Here is a 19,490-nt window from a genome sequence, read left to right as displayed (position 1 = left end):
GGGTCCCCGCCGCCGGGCAGCGCGCCGCCCCGAGCCGGCCAGCTCCTCCACCTCCTCCCGGCCTCGCCTCCCGTACGGATCCGGCTGCCCCCGGCCATCTTCTCCCTCTCCGACGAACTCCGGCGAAGACTCCGGCCTGCCGTCCTCGATCCGCGTACAAATCTCAGATCTGGAATTTTCGGTTGACTTTTCCCTCCTAACCCTAGCTCATGTTGCATTCTTTGACCTGCCGTAACTTTGCATCCATAGCTTCGATTCATGCATATAGCATATCAAAATGTTCATCTCAGAGAGTACATCATTTCGCTCCATTGCATCATTTTCATTTGAGTTCATCTTGATGCCCGAAATGCTGTTAGAAGAGGGCTACTTGAGTTAATTGTCAGATCTGCTGCTCCATTTAGGTTTTTGTCATTTTTGCCATGATTAATGTGTGCTTGATATGCCCTGATGCTCTACATATGTTTTGTTAAGGGTTTTGTCATCTTTCCAGAGGTGCAACCCATGTATTTTTGTGATGTGTGTGGTGATTAGTGCAAGCTTGCAAAGTGGTGCACTTGCTAATTCTGTTTTCAGGGACTTAGCAATTCCACCAAGTCCTTGATCTGTTTATCTCATGATGCCATATATTCATGTTGTTTCGTAGTGATCCGTGCCTCTTTTGAGGATGATCAGTAAGGATGTTTTGTTCATCTTGTAGTGCTCTATCCATCCATGTCTTTGTTTGCATTTATGGAGCACCCTAGCTTGAGTCAATCGAGCTCTACTTTTGCTACTTTGTGAATCTGGGCAGATTGTCAACTTGTTTGCAATTTTGCCGACGATGTTGTAGTTGATCCGCGCATGCTATGCTATTGTTCTTGCCATGTCTAACTTGAATTTTGTGCCTTCTTGATGGGTGTATGCTTGTCTTGCCATGACTTGCACCGTAGTGAGTGCATCGAGCTCGTAAACATGCCTACTTGAGTTATATTTCAGCATGTGTCAGTTTTTCACTAAGTCTGTAAACTGATTATGTTTTTGCTATGTTCACGTGCTTGCAATTGTATTTTCTGATCCCTTTTGGCTCAAGTTCACTAAGGGACTTTTGTTAAGATCTTTGAGCAGCTCCATGCCATGCTTTACTTTGCCATGTTCAGATCCTGTAGCATATAGTTTTGTTGCTCCGAAGAGGGCTACTTGATCTGAAATTCCAGACAAGTGTTAATTTCACTAAGTCTGAGATCTGTTTGTCATATGCATTTTTGCCATGCTTGTTTGAACCTGTTAATGGATGAATTGGCCGTAGCTCAGTGCTAGACTTTTGTTAAGAATCTTGTGTGCATCCCTGCCATGTATTTTGTTGTCATGTTTGGATGCTATAGCATGTTCATCTCATTGCATTTAGATAGCTACTTGCTGCAAATCGCAGACCACTGTCATTTTGAATCGCTTGCCATTTCCAAACCGTAACTCCGATTCCGGCGTTCTTTATATCGTTTTCAAGGGATTTCATCTCATCTTTCCATTGGCACACTTGGGATTCCAAGTTGAGGCCAGGTTCATGCATTTCCTATCATATCTTGCATTTTGCATCCCGCATCGCATTCCGCATAGCATATCATAATTGCATCATATTGCTTGGTCTTGCACGTGGTTGATTGTATCCTTGTTGCTTGTTTGTCTTGTTTGGGTAGAGCCGGGAGACGAGTTGCTAACAAGGAGCCCGTTGAGTTTGCTTTCGAGGATCCAGTCAACTCTGACAACTGTGCAGGCAAGATGATCATACCCTCAAAATCACTACTATCTTTGCTATGCTAGTTTGCTCGCTCTTTTTCTATGCCATTGCTACGATGCCTACCACTTGTTTTCAAGCCTCCCAAATTGCCATGTCAAACCTCTAACCCACCATTGTCCTAGCAAACCGTTGATTGGCTATGTTACCACTTTGCTCAGCCCCTCTTATAGCTTTGCTAGTTGCAGGTGAAGATTGGAGGCCGTTCCTTGTTGGAACATTTATTTACTTGTTGGGATATCATTATATTGCCATGTTATATTAATGCATCTATATACTTGGTAACGGGTGGAAGGCTCGGCCTCTCTCCTAGTGTTTTGTTCCACTCTTGCCGCCCTAGTTTCCGTCATATCGGTGTTATGTTCCTGGATTTTGCGTTCCTTACACGGTTGGGTTATAATGGGAACCCCTTGATATTTCGCCTTGATTAAAGCTTTTCCAGCAATGCCCAACCTTGGTTTTACCATTTGCCACCTAGCCTTTTTCTTTCCCTTGGGTTCTGCAGACTCAAGGGTCATCATTATTTTAACCCCCCCGGGCCAGTGCTCCTCTGAGTGTTGGTCCACCTGTCAGCTGTCGGTGGCCACCAGGGGCAACTCTGGGCTGGCCTACCCGTACCTAAGACAATCTGAGTGTGCCCTGAGAAAGAGATATGTGCAGCTCCTATCGGGATTTGTCGGCACATTCGGGCGGTGTTGCTGGTCTTGTTTTAACCTGTCGAAGTGTCTTGAGTAACCGAGATACCGAGTCTGATCAGAACATCTTAGGAGGAGGTCTATTCCTTCGTTGACCGTGAGAGCTTGTCATGGGCTAAGTTGGGACTCCCCTGCAGGGATTGAAAAGCCGTGCCCGCGGTTATGGGCAGATGGGAATTTGTTAATGTCCGGTTGTAGATAACTTGAACCTTAAATTAATTAAAATGAATCAACTGAGTGTGTTACCGTGATGGCCTCTTCTCGGCGGAGTCTGGGAAGTGGACACGGTGTTGGAGAAGTGTTTGCGCAGGTTGTTCTCTAGTTTCTCGCTCATGCTTTGCCTCCTCTTCTCGCCCTCTTTTGCGAATAAGTTAGCCACCATATTTTGCTAGTCGCTTGCTGCAGCTCCACATATATTTGTACCTTGCCTTACTTATAAGCTTAAATAGTCTTGATCGCGAGGGTGCGAGATTGCTGAGTCCCTATGGCTCACAGATTACTATTACACCAGATGCAGGGCCTGATGATTCCGCTCCAGGAGACGCGTTTGAGCTCAAGTGGGAGTTCGACGAAGACTCTCAATGTTACTATGTTTCCTTTCCCGATGATCAGTAGTGGTGCCCAGTTGGGGGTGATTGGGACCGTTGTCGCATGTTGGGTTCTCTTTTATTTTGGCGCCGTAGTCGGGCCATGAGTGTTTGGATGATGTAATGTCATTTATGTACTTGATTGACGTGGCGAGTGTAAGCCAACTATGTTATCTCCCCTTTATTATTTATATTACATGGGATGTTGTGAAGATTGCCTAACTTGCGACATATGCCTTCAATGCGATTATGCCTCTAAGTTGTGCCTCGACACGTGGGAGATATAGTCGCATCGAGGGTGTTACAAGTTGGTAATCAGAGCCTTCCCCGACCTTAGGAGCCCCATTGCTTGATCGTTTTTAGCGGCCGAGTTGTGTCTATAAAAATGTTTTGAGTCTTTTAGGAATTATATATCGGAGAGATTAGGAATTCTTTTTACTTCCCAGTCTCCTCATCGCTCTGGTAAGGCATCCTGACGTAGAGTTTTGACTCTTCTCTTCTCAAATTTCACTGAAAAAAATTTTAGGATCACACGGGTATCTTGGAATCGTTCCGATGGTTTTATGATGAGAACATTGTCTTGGTGCCTCCTGTCAGGGGTTTAGTGGAAGTGTCCCGGGGAGTTGAGCTCTGAGGTGTTGTCATCATAATTTTATCGTTGCAGTTCTGGAATACCCGAGTTTAGTACGCCGACATCGAAAATATCTTTTATGCAGTTTGTTGGTGAGATAACCTCGACGCCACCCAGTACTGGGGCGGGAGTTCGGGAGTATCGGCATAACTTGTATAAAGGATGCTTTTCGAAGGTTGAGGTAGATGGTTTTCGAAGGTTTCTTGGTTATGTGTTGAAGGATGGATACAGCTGGATGTAGGAATTGCTAGTTTGGGTGAGATATTATGCTTCCCCTGTATCCCCAACACCTGATTGCATAACTAGAAAGGTTCGGGAGTTTCATAGGTGGGAATTCTTGTAGCTCTAGTTCTTCTTCCACAGATATTGGTTTGAGATTGGGATTTCTTACCTATTAATCGTTCTTGATCCGTACCTTGTTGATTTATTTCTCTACCTTAATTCTACGTGGCTTCTCAATTTATGGATATGTGACCATTTCAAGAGGAATGCATTCGTTCATTTTGATTGGATGTGAAGACTATATGTTGCAATTTTCATTCCGTTGGATTCAGCTTCAATAATTGTCTATCAATGTGCTAATGGTGGTCAACCTCTTCAGGATGGCTCCTCCAACGCGCACAACTCTGAATCCTGATCCGCCACCACCTCCACCTCCTCCGGAGGCATGGCAAGCTGTGATGGCCGGAACCAATGCAAACACACAGTTCATCATGCAAATTCTTCAAGAGTGCAATCAAGGCAACCAAGGGAATCAAGGAAACAATCAGAATCACTTTGCTTCACTCAACCAGTTCCTTGCTAACGGGCCAAAGACTTTCAGCAATTGTGTTGAGGCAACCGATGCTGACGATTGGCTAGTGGATCTGTGCAAGCATTTCGAGTGCAGTAACGTCAGGCCTGAGGACTTTGTTAAGTTCGCTTCCTTCCAACTCAAAGATCAAGCTGTAGAATGGTTCCAGTAGTACAAGGAGTCCAGAGGTGGACGTGTTATCACTTGGGATGATTTCCGTCGAGATTTCCGAGCTCATCATATTCCGCAGAGCGTGGTTGAAAGCAAGCGTGAGGAATTCCGCAACCTGAAGCAAGGCTCTTTGTCTATCTATGACTACAACAAGTTGTTCCAGAAGCTCGCCCGCTTTGCCAAGCAGGATGTCCCTGATGAGAAGAGCATGATATACCAGTTCAGGGGTGGTCTCAGAGAAGAAATTCAGCTCGCTCTTGTTCTCTTTGAGCCCTTGAGATACGATGAGTTTTACAACATGGCACTGAAGCAAGAGGCTGCTCAGTTGAGGTGTGATGCTTCCAAGAAGCGAGTCAGAGATGCTACTCCTTCTTCCTCTACTCAAGTGGCCAAGCAGCAGAAGTATTGGCTTCCTCCTCCTCCGTTCCGTCAGCCGTATCAACAGAAGAGCAAAGGTGGCAGTGGTTCTTCCCACCCACCCAACCCTGGCTTTCAGAACAAGACTTGGTCTCAAGCTCCAAGATCGAGTGCTCCGTATCACCGTCCGCTTTCAGAGGTCACGTGCAACAAGTGCCAACAGAAGGGTCACTATGCCAACAAGTGTTTCAACCAGAGGCGTCTTCCTCCTCCTCCTCCTGTCAGATCGGCAAGTACAACTGTGGTCAAGCATAACCCCAAGTCCGCCAAGGTCAATTTGATGAATGCAGCTCAGGCAGAGGACTCGTCAGATGTCATCATGGGTAACCTTCCTGTTAATGATATTCCTGCAAAAGTTCTTTTTGACACGGGTGCATCGCATTGTTTCATCTCGAGACCGTTTTCATCTAAGCATGGTTTGCCTTTGCAAATTTTGCCTAGTCCATTAGCAGTTGTCTCTCCCGGTAAGTGCATGCATGCTAACTCCATTGCTCCGGATGTTACTATCACCTTGGGAGACTACAAGTTTCTATCTTCTCCTATGGTTCTTGGCAACTCGGATATTGATCTTATTCTCGGAATGGATTGGCTTTCTAAGCACAAGGCACATCTTGATTGTGCTGCTAGGCAGATTGAAAGTGCAACTATCCCTAGGTGGTTTTGGTAATTCATGACAACATATAGCTCATTGAGCTAATGCTATTCCAAGATGATTATTTCAGGAAAGCTCAATGATTGGCATGGCATGGATGTGAAAGTGGAACCCTCAAAATGCTAAGGACAAAGGATTGGCTCAAGCTCAAAAGCTCAAGACTCTTCATTTTATATTTTAGTGATCCAAGATCACATTGAGTCTTTAGGAAAATCCAATACTATCAAGGAGGGATGAGGTGTTGCTTAATGAGCCTCTTGCTTCATGTGCTTAGTGATATGCTCCAAAACCCTCAACCACTTTCCCATATCCACATATGACCTAAACCCTAAGCCAGACTCGGTCCTACCGCTTCTTTCTATCCGGCGCCACCGAGTTTCACTTGTCATAAGCCACTGCCAAACCCTAGCAATTCGGTTCTACCGATAGGGATCTCGGTCTCACCGAGATGGGATTGCAAACTCTCTGTTTCCCTTTCATAACTTTTCGGTCTCACCGAAAGAGCGAATCGGTCCCACCGAGATTGCAATGTAAATTCAGTGTTTCCTTTTTGTAACTTTTCGGTCTCACCGAAAGAGCAAATTGGTCCCACCAAGTTTGCCTGACCAACTCTCTGGTTAGCTAATTACCAAATTCGGTCTCACCGAGTTTGTGTTATCGGTCTCACCGAGATTATGTTATGCCCAAACCCTAACCACATCGGTCCTACCGAGTTGCATGTCAGTCCCACCGAAAATCTCTAATGGTCACTAGATTTACATTTTCGGTCCGACCGAGTTTGTTGATTCGGTCCCACCGAGATTGGAAAACTGTGTGTAACGGTTGAATTTTGTGTGGAGGCTATATATACCCCTCCACCTCCTCTTCATTAATGGAGAGAGCCATCAGAACACATACACAATTCCAACTCATATGTTCTGAGAGAGAACCACCTACTCATGTGTTGAGACCAAGATATTCCATTCCTCCCATATGAATCTTGATCTCTAGCCTTCCCCAAGTTGCTTTCCACTCAAATCTTCTTTCCACAAAATCCAAATCCTATGAGAGAGAGTTGAGTGTTGGGGAGACTATCATTTGAAGCACAAGAGCAAGGAGTTCATTACCTACACACCATTTGTTACTTCTTGCAGAGTGGTGTCTCCTAGATTGGCTAGGTGTCACTTGGGAGCCTCCGACAAGATTGTGGAGTTGAACCAAGGAGTTTGTAAGGGAAAGGAGATCGCCTACTTCGTGAAGATCTACCGCTAGTGAGGCAAGTCCTTCATGGGCGATGGCCATGGTGGGATAGACAAGGTTGCTTCTTCATGGACCCTTTGTGGGTGGTTGCTTCTTTGTGGACCCTTCGTGGGTGGAGCCCTCCGTGGACTCGCGCAACCGTTACCCTTTGTGGGTGGAGCCCTCCGTGGACTCACGCAACCGTTACCCTTTGTGGGTTGAAGTCTCCATCAACATGGATGTAGGATAGCACCACCTATCCGAACCACGGGAAAAACATCCGTGTCTCCAATTGCGTTTGAATTCTCCAAACCCTTCCCTTTACATTCTTGCAAGTTGCATGCTTTACTTTCCGCTGCCAATATACTCTTTGCATGCTTGCTTGAATTGTGTGATGATTGCTTGACTTGTCCTACAATAGCTAAAATCTGCCAAGAACTAAAATTGGGAAAAGGTTAAGTTTTTATTTGGTCAAGTAGTCTAATCACCCCCCTCTAGACATACTTTCGATCCTACAAGTGGTATCAGAGCTTTGGTCTCCATTTGCTTTGATCTCCATAGCTTTTGGTGGTCATAGCCTTGGTTTCACAACCTAGGAGAGTATGGCGTCTAGCGAGGGAAATTATCACCGTAGAGGTCCTTACTTTGATGGTACTAATTTTGCTAGTTGGAAGCATAAAATGAAAATGCATATTCTTGGACATAACCCTGCCGTTTGGGCTATTGTGTGTGTTGGTTTGCAAGGTGACTCCTTTGATGGGAAAGAACCAAACCGTGAAGCTACCGCGGATGAGTTGAAGATGTTGCAATACAATGCTCAAGCTTGTGATTTTCTCTTCAATGGATTGTGCCCCGAAGAATTCAACAAAATCAGCCGTCTTGAGAATGCAAAGGAAATTTGGGACACTTTGATTGATATGAATGAAGGTACCGACTCCGTCAAGGAATCCAAGTTGGATGTGCTTCAAAGTCAACTTGACAAGTTCAAAATGAAGGATGGTGAAGGTGTCGCTGAAATGTACTCTAGGCTTGCTCTCATCACAAATGAGATTGCCGGCTTAGGAAGTGAAGAGATGACCGATAGATTCATCATCAAGAAGATTCTAAGAGCCTTGGATGGAAAATATGATACCGTGTGCACATTGATCCAAATGATGCTCAATTACAAAGATCTCAAGCCAACGGAGGTGATTGGAAGAATTGTTGCTCATGAGATGTCACTTAAGGATAAAGAGGAACTTCACAACAAATCAAGTGGTGCCTACAAAGCCTCATGTGAAGCCCCTACATCATCAAGTGAGAAACAAAACTTCAATGAAGAATTGAGCTTAATGGTGAAGAACTTCAACAAGTTCTACAAGAGTAGAAGCAAAGATAGAAGCTTCAAGTCAAGGTCCTACAATGACAAAAGATCTTCTAGTCGGGAGCGAAACTGCTACAGCTGTGGAAGACCCGGACACTATTCCAATGAGTGTACGGCTCCCTACAAGAGAAGAGAAGATTCTCCAAAAAGAAGAAGCAAAGAATCACCACCAAGAGAGAGAAGGAGTAGAGATGATCATTATGAACGAAGATACTCACGGAGAAGCAAGGATTCGGAAAGGAAGGAAAAATCATCAAGGAGCTACACAAAATGAAGACATCAAGCTCATGTTGGTGAATGGGTATCCGGCTCCGACTCCGACAGCCACTCCGAGAGAGGTTATTACTCTAACTCTGAAGGTACTCAAGATGAAGGTGTTGCCGGTCTAGCACTTGTGTCAACCAACTCCTACGACATATTTGACTCACCAAATGAAGGAATTGGAATATGCTTCATGGCCAAAGGTCCTAAGGTAACACACCCCGAGTATGTTGATTTCAATAGTGATGAAGATGACTTTGTTAGGTGATGATTTGCTTGTTGACAACTCTAGTGATGAATACTATGATGAAACGTCAATTAATCATGCTAATCAAGATAAAACGAATAACAATGATAAGGAGAAGATTGAGGCTCTAACTAAATAACTAAACACTCTTAAGTTAGCTCATGAAACTATCGTCGAAGATCATCGAGAACTTTTAAGAGCTCATGAGAAATTACGCTTTGAAAAGCTCAATCTTGAGCAAGAGCATGAGTTCTTAAAAGCAATCAATGATGATCTCTGCAAGAAAAGTTCTTCTTACATTGCCAAGCGTTTACTCTTATCCACTTACATGCCTCAAGTCAAGTCTAATAACAAGAACAAGAAAGATTCTTCCTCTAGCAGTAACAATGATCATGCTAAATCCAATATTGTTGCTTCTAGTAGTTCTCTTGATTCCACTAATGACTCTCTTAGCCAAGTTACACTTGAGCAAGAAAATAGCTTATTCAAGGGAATTATAGAGAAAGGAGTGTACAAAAGCCTTGCCGGGAGCAAGCAATTCGAGGAAATTGTGCGCAAGCAAGGAATGCACCGGAAGAATCAAGGTGTTGGTTTTGAACGAAAGTTCAATGCCAATGGAGTTGAGTGGGAAGAAGATCAATACCCCAAGACAAAGTTTGTTCCTCAACAAGAGAAGTATGATACTTCTTTCAAGGGGACACAAGCTCAAGATGATCTTCCACCACAAGACTACAAGCAAAAAGGCAAGGACAAGATTCAAGAGGAAATTGATGCATTTGAAGAAGCTCCTAAGACCTTAGTCAAGTGGATTCCCAAGACTACTTCAAGTTCCACTTCATCAAGTACGACTACAACTCCAAGGATTCCCATCAAGATGGTGTGGAAGAACTAGAGAGTTCTTGAGGGTGACTCCACCAACATACTTCACTCTTATCATTTTGGCAAGAACAAGTGCAATCAACTTCCACATCTTGCATCAGTTCAAGGAGTCACAAACCCTCTTGTTGGTAAGACAAGGGACAAGGTAACCTAAAAGTTTTCATGGACATCATCTTGTGTGTGCATCACTCTATGTCTATGGATATCCTTGTTTGTTCCTTGTGGAACTAACCCATGTAGGTATTGAAAGTGCAATTCACTCAAATGGATAGCTCCAAGTGATCTACATCAACATTGAGCATCCACATCTTCAACATCTACATGAAGTCATCATTGACAAAACCCGAGGTTAGTTCATCCCTCTAAGGGGGGATATCACATCTAGGGGGAGATTTACTCTAAGACTTGAGCTAAAGCAACTCTAAAGATGTGAACACAACAATGCTTTATGTAAAAGTGGTAACCCCGCTTGAGCTTAAACGATGAGTATGACCTACGATCAAGTGTTCTCACTTGACTCCTAAGTCAATATACTCATATATAGATGACCTTGTCATCGCAAATTGCTTGATAGATGCTAGAATTGGTTGTGCATGCCTTGTCACATATTTCATTTTGCCATCTTATTGTGTGAGCATGCTGGTTGCATATTTTACTCATTCAAGGACATCCAATTGTTGTTTTGATTGTTTGGTTTTATTTCCTTTTTCCAAGTGGATGGACAAGAATGCCTAAGAACCTCCTCTAGCTATCTATGCTTTTCTCGTCTCAAACTCTATTCATGCTACATCACAAAATTTGATCAAGTCAGATTCGAACCACTCTGTGTGAGGAGCACTCGGAGTCCTCGATTCGTCATAGACTTAAACTTCCAAAACCTCTTTATGATTCTCGGTCTGACCGATACCCTACTTTTGGTCCTACCGAGATCATTAAGTTGATCTAGGTTTTCGATCTCGGTGCAACCGATTTGAACCTTTCGGTCACACCGAGTTTCAGTAACTGCTTGCAGTTATGAATCTTGGTGCCACCGAGTTGTTCCACTCGGTCACACTGACAGGGTCGGGCTATATATAGTCAGTGGCAAAAATTTGGAAATTTCTCCGAACCCCTTCACCCGCGTGATAGCCTGCTCTGCCAACTTGGTCTCCGGATCGTCTCCTCGCTGCTAGCCGCCTCTAGTCGCTGGTCTCCGTCGCCGTCAACGGAATTCTACCCCGCCGTTGCCGCCATAGCGAGTCTCCGCCGAACTAGGGTATGGACTCGATCTTTGTGCTATTCTCCAATCCGATTCTTAGCATATTGTGATCATCATGATTCTTGCCACGATTGAAACACTCCTATCCAGTCAATGCGTTCGTAAATTAGGTTTGATTCAAAAATTTTAGGGTTAGGTTTCCGCCGAAACCATCTCGGACCCACCGAGTTGAAAAACTCGGTCCCACCGATTTGGCTTATGCCATTGCACAAGTGAGACTCGGTCTGACTGAGAATTACTTATCGATGTGACCGATTTTGGAACTTTGTGAAACCCTAGCAGTCTCGGTGCCACCGAACTGTGACTCGGTCTGACCGAGTTCACTAGTTTAGGTTCCAAAACTGCTTCGGTATCACTGAGTTTAAAAATCGGTAGATCCGAGATGATTTCAGTGGGAAACTAAAACTAAGTTTTTGGATCATTCTTTTGCAAAAATCTCTGCATTTTGTGATGCTCATCTATTCTACCTCATCTATAAACTATTCACAGGGTCAGCAGTCAGAGTTTGCATCATGTCAGACCAGAGTGACAGCCAGAATGTGTCAGAACAGCAAGTGCAGATGAGTGAGGGCACTAGTCCCTCCAGCTCTTCAGATGATGGCAGCAGAAGTACCCCAAGCAATTTGCCAAAAGCTGCCACCAGACAGAGGAAGAAGAGAACTTCAGATTCTGAAGATGAAGATTATGTGGCAGAGGAAGAGGCCAAATCAAAGAGAGTTGAGCCAGCACAGGGCACAAAGCCAGGCTTAAAGATCAAAAGGCCAGCAGGCAGGCAGCCTATGTCAAAGGCTAGAGCTTCAACTGAAAACCTTCACCCAAAGAGCCAGTTGCTGCTGAAGGAAAGAAAAGGAAGGAAAGGGTCAAGAAGACCATAGCCAGAGTGCTTGGAAAGGCTTCCATCATGGAAGAAGAGGAAGAAGAAGAGGTTGCTGCACCAGCACCTAAGGCACCTAAGCTTATGGGTGATGCTATAAGATCAGGGGCTGCTGCATCTAAGCCCAAAGAAGCACCCAAAGCTGCCTCGAAGCCCAAGTCTGCACCAAAGAGAAATACAAGGAGCATACCTGCTGCTGAGAAGAACAAGGCCCCAGTGCCTGAAGCTGCAGAAGAAGATGATGAAGAGCAAGTTCTCAGAAAACTCAAGCCCAAGATCCCAGACCACAATGATGCTCATCCTGTGGCTGAGGACATGAAGCTCAGGAGAGACTCGGGGCTGAGGAAGTGGAGAGAAGCAGATCCGTATGCTGCAAGGAGGAGGACTATTGTTGACTACAGATTTTACACCAAGGAACAACAGGACTTCTATGAGATAGTGCTGCTTGATAAGAAGCCAATAGTCTATGATATGAGATGGGTTGACTGGCAATACATCAAGGACAACGAAGAGTACTACCCTGGAGTATATGACAACTTTAGTGCTTGTGGAGTTGCAGACTTTGTTGGGCAGAAGCTCACAAAGTGGAACGAGGAGCTCATCATGCAGTTCTACTCCACAGCACACTTTTATCCAGATGGTAGGATAATTTGGATGTCAAAGGGTACGAGGTACCAATCTACTGTTGTTGAGTGGGCACAGCTCATCAATGGCCCAGAGGAGCATGAGAATGACTTGGATATCTATTCCAAGAAGAAGATGGACCACAACTCAATGTCAAACATGTACAAGGAGATTCCAAACGAGGCACTTGACACTTTCAAATTTGGCTCAGTGCATTATCTTCTGTCAGGGCTGCCAACTATTAATTGGATTTTGAGGCACACTCTCTTGCCAAGTCAGGTGATCACAAGATGATCAGAGGCCATGCAATCAATTTGCTTCATATCTTTGATGTGCCACAGAAGTTCAAAGTGATGAGCCTCATGGTAGAGACCATCAAGAGGACTGCAGCAGACCAGAAGAGGAGCTGTGGGTACGCCCCACAAATTCAGGAGCTCATTAACTCCAAGATGTGCACGGGCATATACTTGTTGGACAAGGAACACTTGCCCATCCGTCCAGAATTTGAAGATAATCAAGTGGTCATGACTGAGAATGAGCCATCATCTGCCCAAGCACAAGCCAAGAAGGAGAAGGCAAGGAAGGAGAAAGCTGCCAAGATGCCAACTCAAGAGGAGGCATCTGAGTATTTCTTGAAAACCAAACAAGAGCAGGTTGTTTACCTCATTGCATCCACCCTACGGATTGAGAAAGGACTAGCCACCCTAACTCAGAACCAGGCAAGCTTAGCGAGGATCATGGAACAAAAGTTCTATGACTTGGATGTCAAGGTGACAGAGATTCAGACTGCCGTGGAGTAGCTCCAGGATGACATGCAGGAGAGGAGAGGCAGGACTACAACTGATGCCTTTGCCAGAGTGCCACGAGGTCCGAGGTCATCTGCAGTGCCAGTTGCTGACACCAGAGACACCACTTCTGCACCAGCTACAGCTTCAGTTCCACCAGCCCCAGCATCTACTTCAGCCTCGACTCCGACCACGTCTACAGAAGGCTTCGTCCTTGGAGTGCTCCGGACTCCACCACCACCAGAAGGTCAAGCCTGAGTGTCGATCTAGCACTATGCATTTTCTAGGAACTTTTTGGTAACTTGTTGCCAAAGGGGGAGAAAATGTATAGATCATAGGCTTCGAGAGAGAGAGTGTTGCTTTTTCTCTCTCTTGCTTTATTTGGTGGTTTTTCGAACTTTGTTTGCTTTTGAGTGCTTGAGATACTATGTCATTGCTCATGAGACATTGATGATCATGTGTTTGATCATAAGCTACACTTAATGCTTGCTTAATGCCATTATCTTACCTATCTTATGTGATCATTCACTTTTCTTGGTGATGAGTGCATGTATTTCATTCTTATCATTTTAAGCGCTCCACCAAGATGTATGTGACATGGAAGAGTAACCCATGAATCTAACTCCTTGTGCATTTGCAGTCCAAAGCAAATTTTAAATATGCACAAATTTAGGGGGAGCTCTTACTTACCACATACTTCTCAAAGCGACGATATATTTCATGCTTATTATCATTTATCGAAGCTTTGATCTATATGTTGTCATCAGTTACCAAAAAGGGGGAGATTGAAAGTGCAACTATCCCTAGGTGGTTTTGGAAATTCATGACAACATATAGCTCATTGAGCTAATGCTATTCCAAGATGATTATTTCAGGAAAGCTCAATGATTGGCATGGCATGGATGTGAAAGTGGAACCCTCAAAATGCTAAGGACAAAGGATTGGCTCAAGCTCAAAAGCTCAAGACTCTTCATTTTATATTTTAGTGATCCAAGATCACATTGAGTCTTTAGGAAAATCCAATACTATCAAGGAGGGATGAGGTGTTGCTTAATGAGACTCTTGCTTCATGTGCTTAGTGATATGCTCCAAAACCCTCAACCACTTTCCCATATCCACATATGACCTAAACCCTAAGCCAGACTCGGTCCTACCGCTTCTTTCTATCCGGCGCCATCGAGTTTCACTTGTCATAAGCCACTGCCAAACCCTAGCAATTCGGTTCTACCGATAGGGATCTCGGTCTCACCGAGATGGGATTGCAAACTCTCTGTTTCCCTTTCGTAACTTTTCGGTCTCACCGAAAGAGCGAATCGGTCCCACCGAGATTGCAATGTAAATTCAGTGTTTCCTTTTTGTAACTTTTCGGTCTCACCGAAAGAGCAAATCGGTCCCACCGAGTTTGCGTGACCAACTCTCTGGTTAGCTAATTACCAAATTCGGTCTCACCGAGTTTGTGTAATCGGTCTCACCGAGATTACGTTATGCCCAAACCCTAACCATATCGGTCCTACCGAGTTGCATGTCAGTCCCATCGAAAATCTCTAACGGTCACTAGGTTTACATTTTCGGTCCGACCGAGTTTGTTGATTCGGTCCCACCGAGATTGGAAAACTGTGTGTAACGGTTGGATTTTGTGTGGAGGCTATATATACCCCTCCACCTCCTCTTCATTCGTGGAGAGAGCCATCAGAACACATACACAATTCCAACTCATATGTTCTGAGAGAGAACCACCTACTCATGTGTTGAGACCAAGATATTCCATTCCTACCATATGAATCTTGGTCTCTAGCCTTCCCCAAGTTGCTTTCCACTCAAATCTTCTTTCCACAAAATCCAAATCCTATGAGAGAGAGTTGAGTGTTGGGGAGACTATCATTTGAAGGACAAGAGCAAGGAGTTCATTGCCTACACACCATTTGTTACTTCTTGGAGAGTGGTGTCTCCTAGATTGGCTAGGTGTCACTTGGGAGCCTCCGACAAGATTGTGGAGTTGAACCAAGGAGTTTGTAAGGGCAAGGAGATCACCTACTTCGTGAAGATCTACCGCTAGTGAGGCAAGTCCTTCGTGGGCGATGACCATGGTGGGATAGACAAGGTTGCTTCTTCGTGGACCCTTTGTGGGTGGTTGCTTCTTCGTGGACCCTTCGTGGGTGGAGCCCTCCGTGGACTCGCGCAACCGTTACCCTTTGTGGGTGGAGCCCTCCGTGGACTCGCGCAACCGTTACCCTTTGTGGGTTGAAGTCTCCATCAACATGGATGTAGGATAGCACCACCTATCCGAACCACGGGAAAAACATCCGTGTCTCCAATTGCGTTTGAATTCTCCAAACCCTTCCCTTTACATTCTTGCAAGTTGCATGCTTTAATTTCCGCTGCAAATATACTCTTTGCATGCTTGCTTGAATTGTGTGATGATTGCTTGACTTGTCCTACAATAGCTAAAATCTGCCAAGAACTAAAATTGGGAAAAGGTTAAGTTTTTATTTGGTCAAGTAGTCTAATCACCCCCCTCTAGACATACTTTAGATTCAATTGACTCATTCGTCTGAGGATGTAATTGTCTTTGCTGCTCGTGATGATACCATCCGTCTGTTTTCTCTCAATGAGAAGGGTGAATTGGATGCTATTTCGCAAATTCCAGTCATTTACGAATATCAAGACGTCTTTCTAGAAGAGCTTCCAGGAATGCCTCCGCACCGGCCAGTTGAATTCGTTATTGATCTTGAGCCTGGCACGGAACCTGTGTGCAAATGTCCTTACAAGCTCGCTCCTAAAGAGTTGAAGGAGCTGAAGAAGCAACTCGATATTCAAGAGAAAATGGGTCTTATCCGGCCTAGTTCTTCTCTGTGGGGTTGTGGTGTTCTTTTTGTGAAGAAGAAGGATGGAATGGACCGACTTTGTGTTGATTACCGTCCAGTGAACAAGAAGACCATCAAGAACAAATACCCACTTCCCAACATCAATGAGCTGTACGAACAACTCAAAGGTGCTCGAGTATTCTCCAAGCTTGATCTCCGTATCGGTTATCATCAGATTCAAATTCGTGAGCAAGATATTCCCAAGATGGCTTTCAGGACAAGCTTTGGTTCATATGAATACACTGTCATGTCTTTTGGTCTCGTCAACGCTCCTCTGACGTTCTCTCGCATGATGAATTTCATCTTCAACGCCTACACCAATGACTTTGTTTTGGTCTATCTCGACGACATTCTGGTTTTCTCCAAGAACAAGGAAGATCATGCCAAGCACTTGCGTTTGGTTCTTGATAAGTTGAGGGAACACAAGTTCTATGCCAAGTTCTCCAAGTGTGAATTTTGGCTCAATGAGGTTCTTTATCTTGGTCATATCATCTCTGCCAAGGGCATTGCCGTGAATCCTGAGAAGGTGTCTGCAATTATGAATTGGGAACCTCCTCAGAACGTGAAGCAACTCCGTAGCTTCCTCGGTCTCGCAAGCTATTGCCGAAGATTCGTTGAAAACTTTTCTAAGATCGTGAAGCCTCTCTCAAATCTTCTCCAGAAGCACATCAAGTACGTTTGGTCTCCGGAGTGTGACATTGCTTTCAACACTTTGAAAGAGAAATTGATCACTGCTCCAGTTCTCACTCCGCCTGATGAATCCAAGCCGTACGAGGTCTTTTGTGATGCCTCTCTCCAAGGTCTTGGTGCAGTATTGATGCAAGAGAAGAAAGTTGTTGCTTATACCTCTCGCCAGTTGAAGCCTAATGAGAAGAACTACCCAACTCATGATCTCGAGTTGGCGGCAGTTGTGCATGCTCTTTTGACTTGGAGACATCTTCTATTGGGAAGAAAAGTGGACATTTTCACCGATCACAAGAGTCTCAAGTACATCTTCACTCAGCCTAATCTCAACCTCAGGCAAACTCGATGGGTCGAAATGATTCAAGAGTATAATCCGAGTATTGAGTACACTCCAGGCAAGGCTAATGTGATTGCTGACGCTTTGAGCAGGAAAGCTTACTGCAACAGTCTGATTCTCAAGCCTTATCAACCCGAGCTTTGTGAAGCCTTCCGCAAACTTAACCTGCAAGTTGTTCCTCAAGGTTTCCTCGCCAACCTTCAAGTCTCTCCTACCTTAGAAGACCAGATTCGCCAAGCCCAGCTTCTTGATGCTATGGTGAAAAAGGTGAAGATTGGGATTGCCAAGAGTCAACCCAAGTACAAGTGCTACCGCCTTGATGACAAGGACACTCTCTTCTTCGAGGGTCGTATTGTTGTACCCAAAGGTGACCTCCGTAAAGTGATCATGAACGAGGCTCACAATTCTCTCCTCTCCATCCACCCTGGGAGCACGAAGATGTTTCAGGACCTCAAGCAAGCTTATTGGTGGACTCGAATGAAGCGCGAGATTGCTCAATTCGTGAATGAATGTGATGTCTGCAGAAGAGTGAAGGCAGAACAACAAAGCCAGCAGGTCTCCTCCAACCTCTTGCCATTCCAGAATGAAAGTTTGACCACATTGAAATGGACTTCGTGACTGGGTTTCCAAAGTCCAAGCGTGGCAATGATGCTATATTCGTTGTCATCGATAAACTCACCAAAGTGGCTCACTTTCTGCCTATCAAAGAGTCGATCACTGCAGCTCAATTGGCGGAACTCTATACCTCTCGTATTGTTTCTCTGCACGGTATTCCACAAGTGATATCTTTAGACTGTGGCAGCATCTTTACCTCGAGGTTTTGGGATTCTTTTCAGAAGGCCATGGGCACCAACATCTGCTTCGGCACAACTTTCCATCCCCAAACTAGCGATTAAGTCGAGCGTGTCAACCAGATTCTTGAAGATATGCTCAGGGCTTGTGTGATCTCCTTCGGCATGAAGTGGGAGGATTGTCTTCCTTACGCTGAGTTCTCCTACAACAACAGTTTTCAAGCAAGTTCGGGCAAGGCCCCTTTTGAAATTCTGTATGGCAGGAAGTGCCGTACCCCTCTCAACTGGTCTGAAACCAGTGAACATCAGCTTTTGGGTAATGACTTAATCACAGAGGCAGAGGAAATGTGCAAAGTCATTCGTGATAACCTCAAAGCAGCCCAATCCCGCCAGAAGAGCTACTATGACAGTAAGCACCGTGATTTGGCTTTCGAGATCGGAGATCATGTGTACCTCCGCGTCTCTCCTATGAAAGGTACTCGTCGCTTCGGTATCAAAGGGAAGCTTGCCCCTAGATACGTGGGACCTTTCAAGATTGTCAGCAAGAGAGGCGACCTCGCCTATCAACTCGAGCTTCCTTCAAACTTTGCAAATGTTCATGACGTGTTCCATGTCTCTCAGCTTCGAAAGTGCTTCAAGACTCCTGACCACACCGTCAACTTCGAGGACATTGAGCTCCAAGAAGATCTCTCTTATCGTGAGCACCCAGTTGCTATTCTTGAAGAGACTGAACGCAAGACTCGCAACAAGTCAATCAAATTTCTCAAAGTCAAGTGGTCACACCATTCCGACCGTGAAGCTACCTGGGAACGCGAGGATCACTTCCGTTCTGAGTACCCGGCGTTCTTTCAGTCCTAGATCTCGGGACGAGATCCTTTCATAGTGGTGGAGTGTTGTAACACCCCGGATGTAACTTTCCCAATTTGTACTCCAACTCTTGCCGTTTCCGGCGTTAAGTTATATTTATTTCCTCGGGTTCGGGTTTTTCTCTCCGTGTGTTGTTATCGTTGTCATGCATCTCATATCATGTCATCATGTGCATTGCATTTGCATACGTATTTGTCTCTTGCAGTCAAGCATTTTCCCCGTTGTCCGTTTTACATTCCGGCGCTTCGTTCTCCTCCGGTGGTCATTTCTAGCTTTCTTTCGTGTGTGGGGATTAAACATTTCCGGATTGGACCGAGACTTGCCAAGCGGCCTTGGTTTACTACCGGTAGACCGCCTGTCAAGTTTCGTATCATTTGGACTTCGTTTGATACTCCAACGATTAACCGAGGGACCGAAAAGGCCTCGTGTGTGTTGCAGCCCAACACCCCTCCAATTTGGCCCAAAACCCACCTAACTCTGCTCCATCATCTAGAGCGTTCGATCACGATCGCGTGGCCGAAAACCGCACCTCATTTGGACTCTCCTAGCTCCCTCTACCTCTATTTAAAGAACCCCTCCGTTTTCTTCTTCTTCTTTCCCCCAAAACCCTAGATCTCATCATCGCGCCCGCCGGACATTTTTCCCTGCCGACGGACGTGTCCGCCCCACCACCTCCAGCCACCCACGCCCCGCCATGTGGCACCCGGCCGCCGCCGCC

The sequence above is a fragment of the Triticum aestivum genome, chromosome 1A (genome assembly GCF_018294505.1).
Source record: "Triticum aestivum cultivar Chinese Spring chromosome 1A, IWGSC CS RefSeq v2.1, whole genome shotgun sequence".
NCBI lineage: Eukaryota > Viridiplantae > Streptophyta > Magnoliopsida > Poales > Poaceae > Triticum > Triticum aestivum.
Note: the sequence above shows the minus strand (reverse complement) of the source record.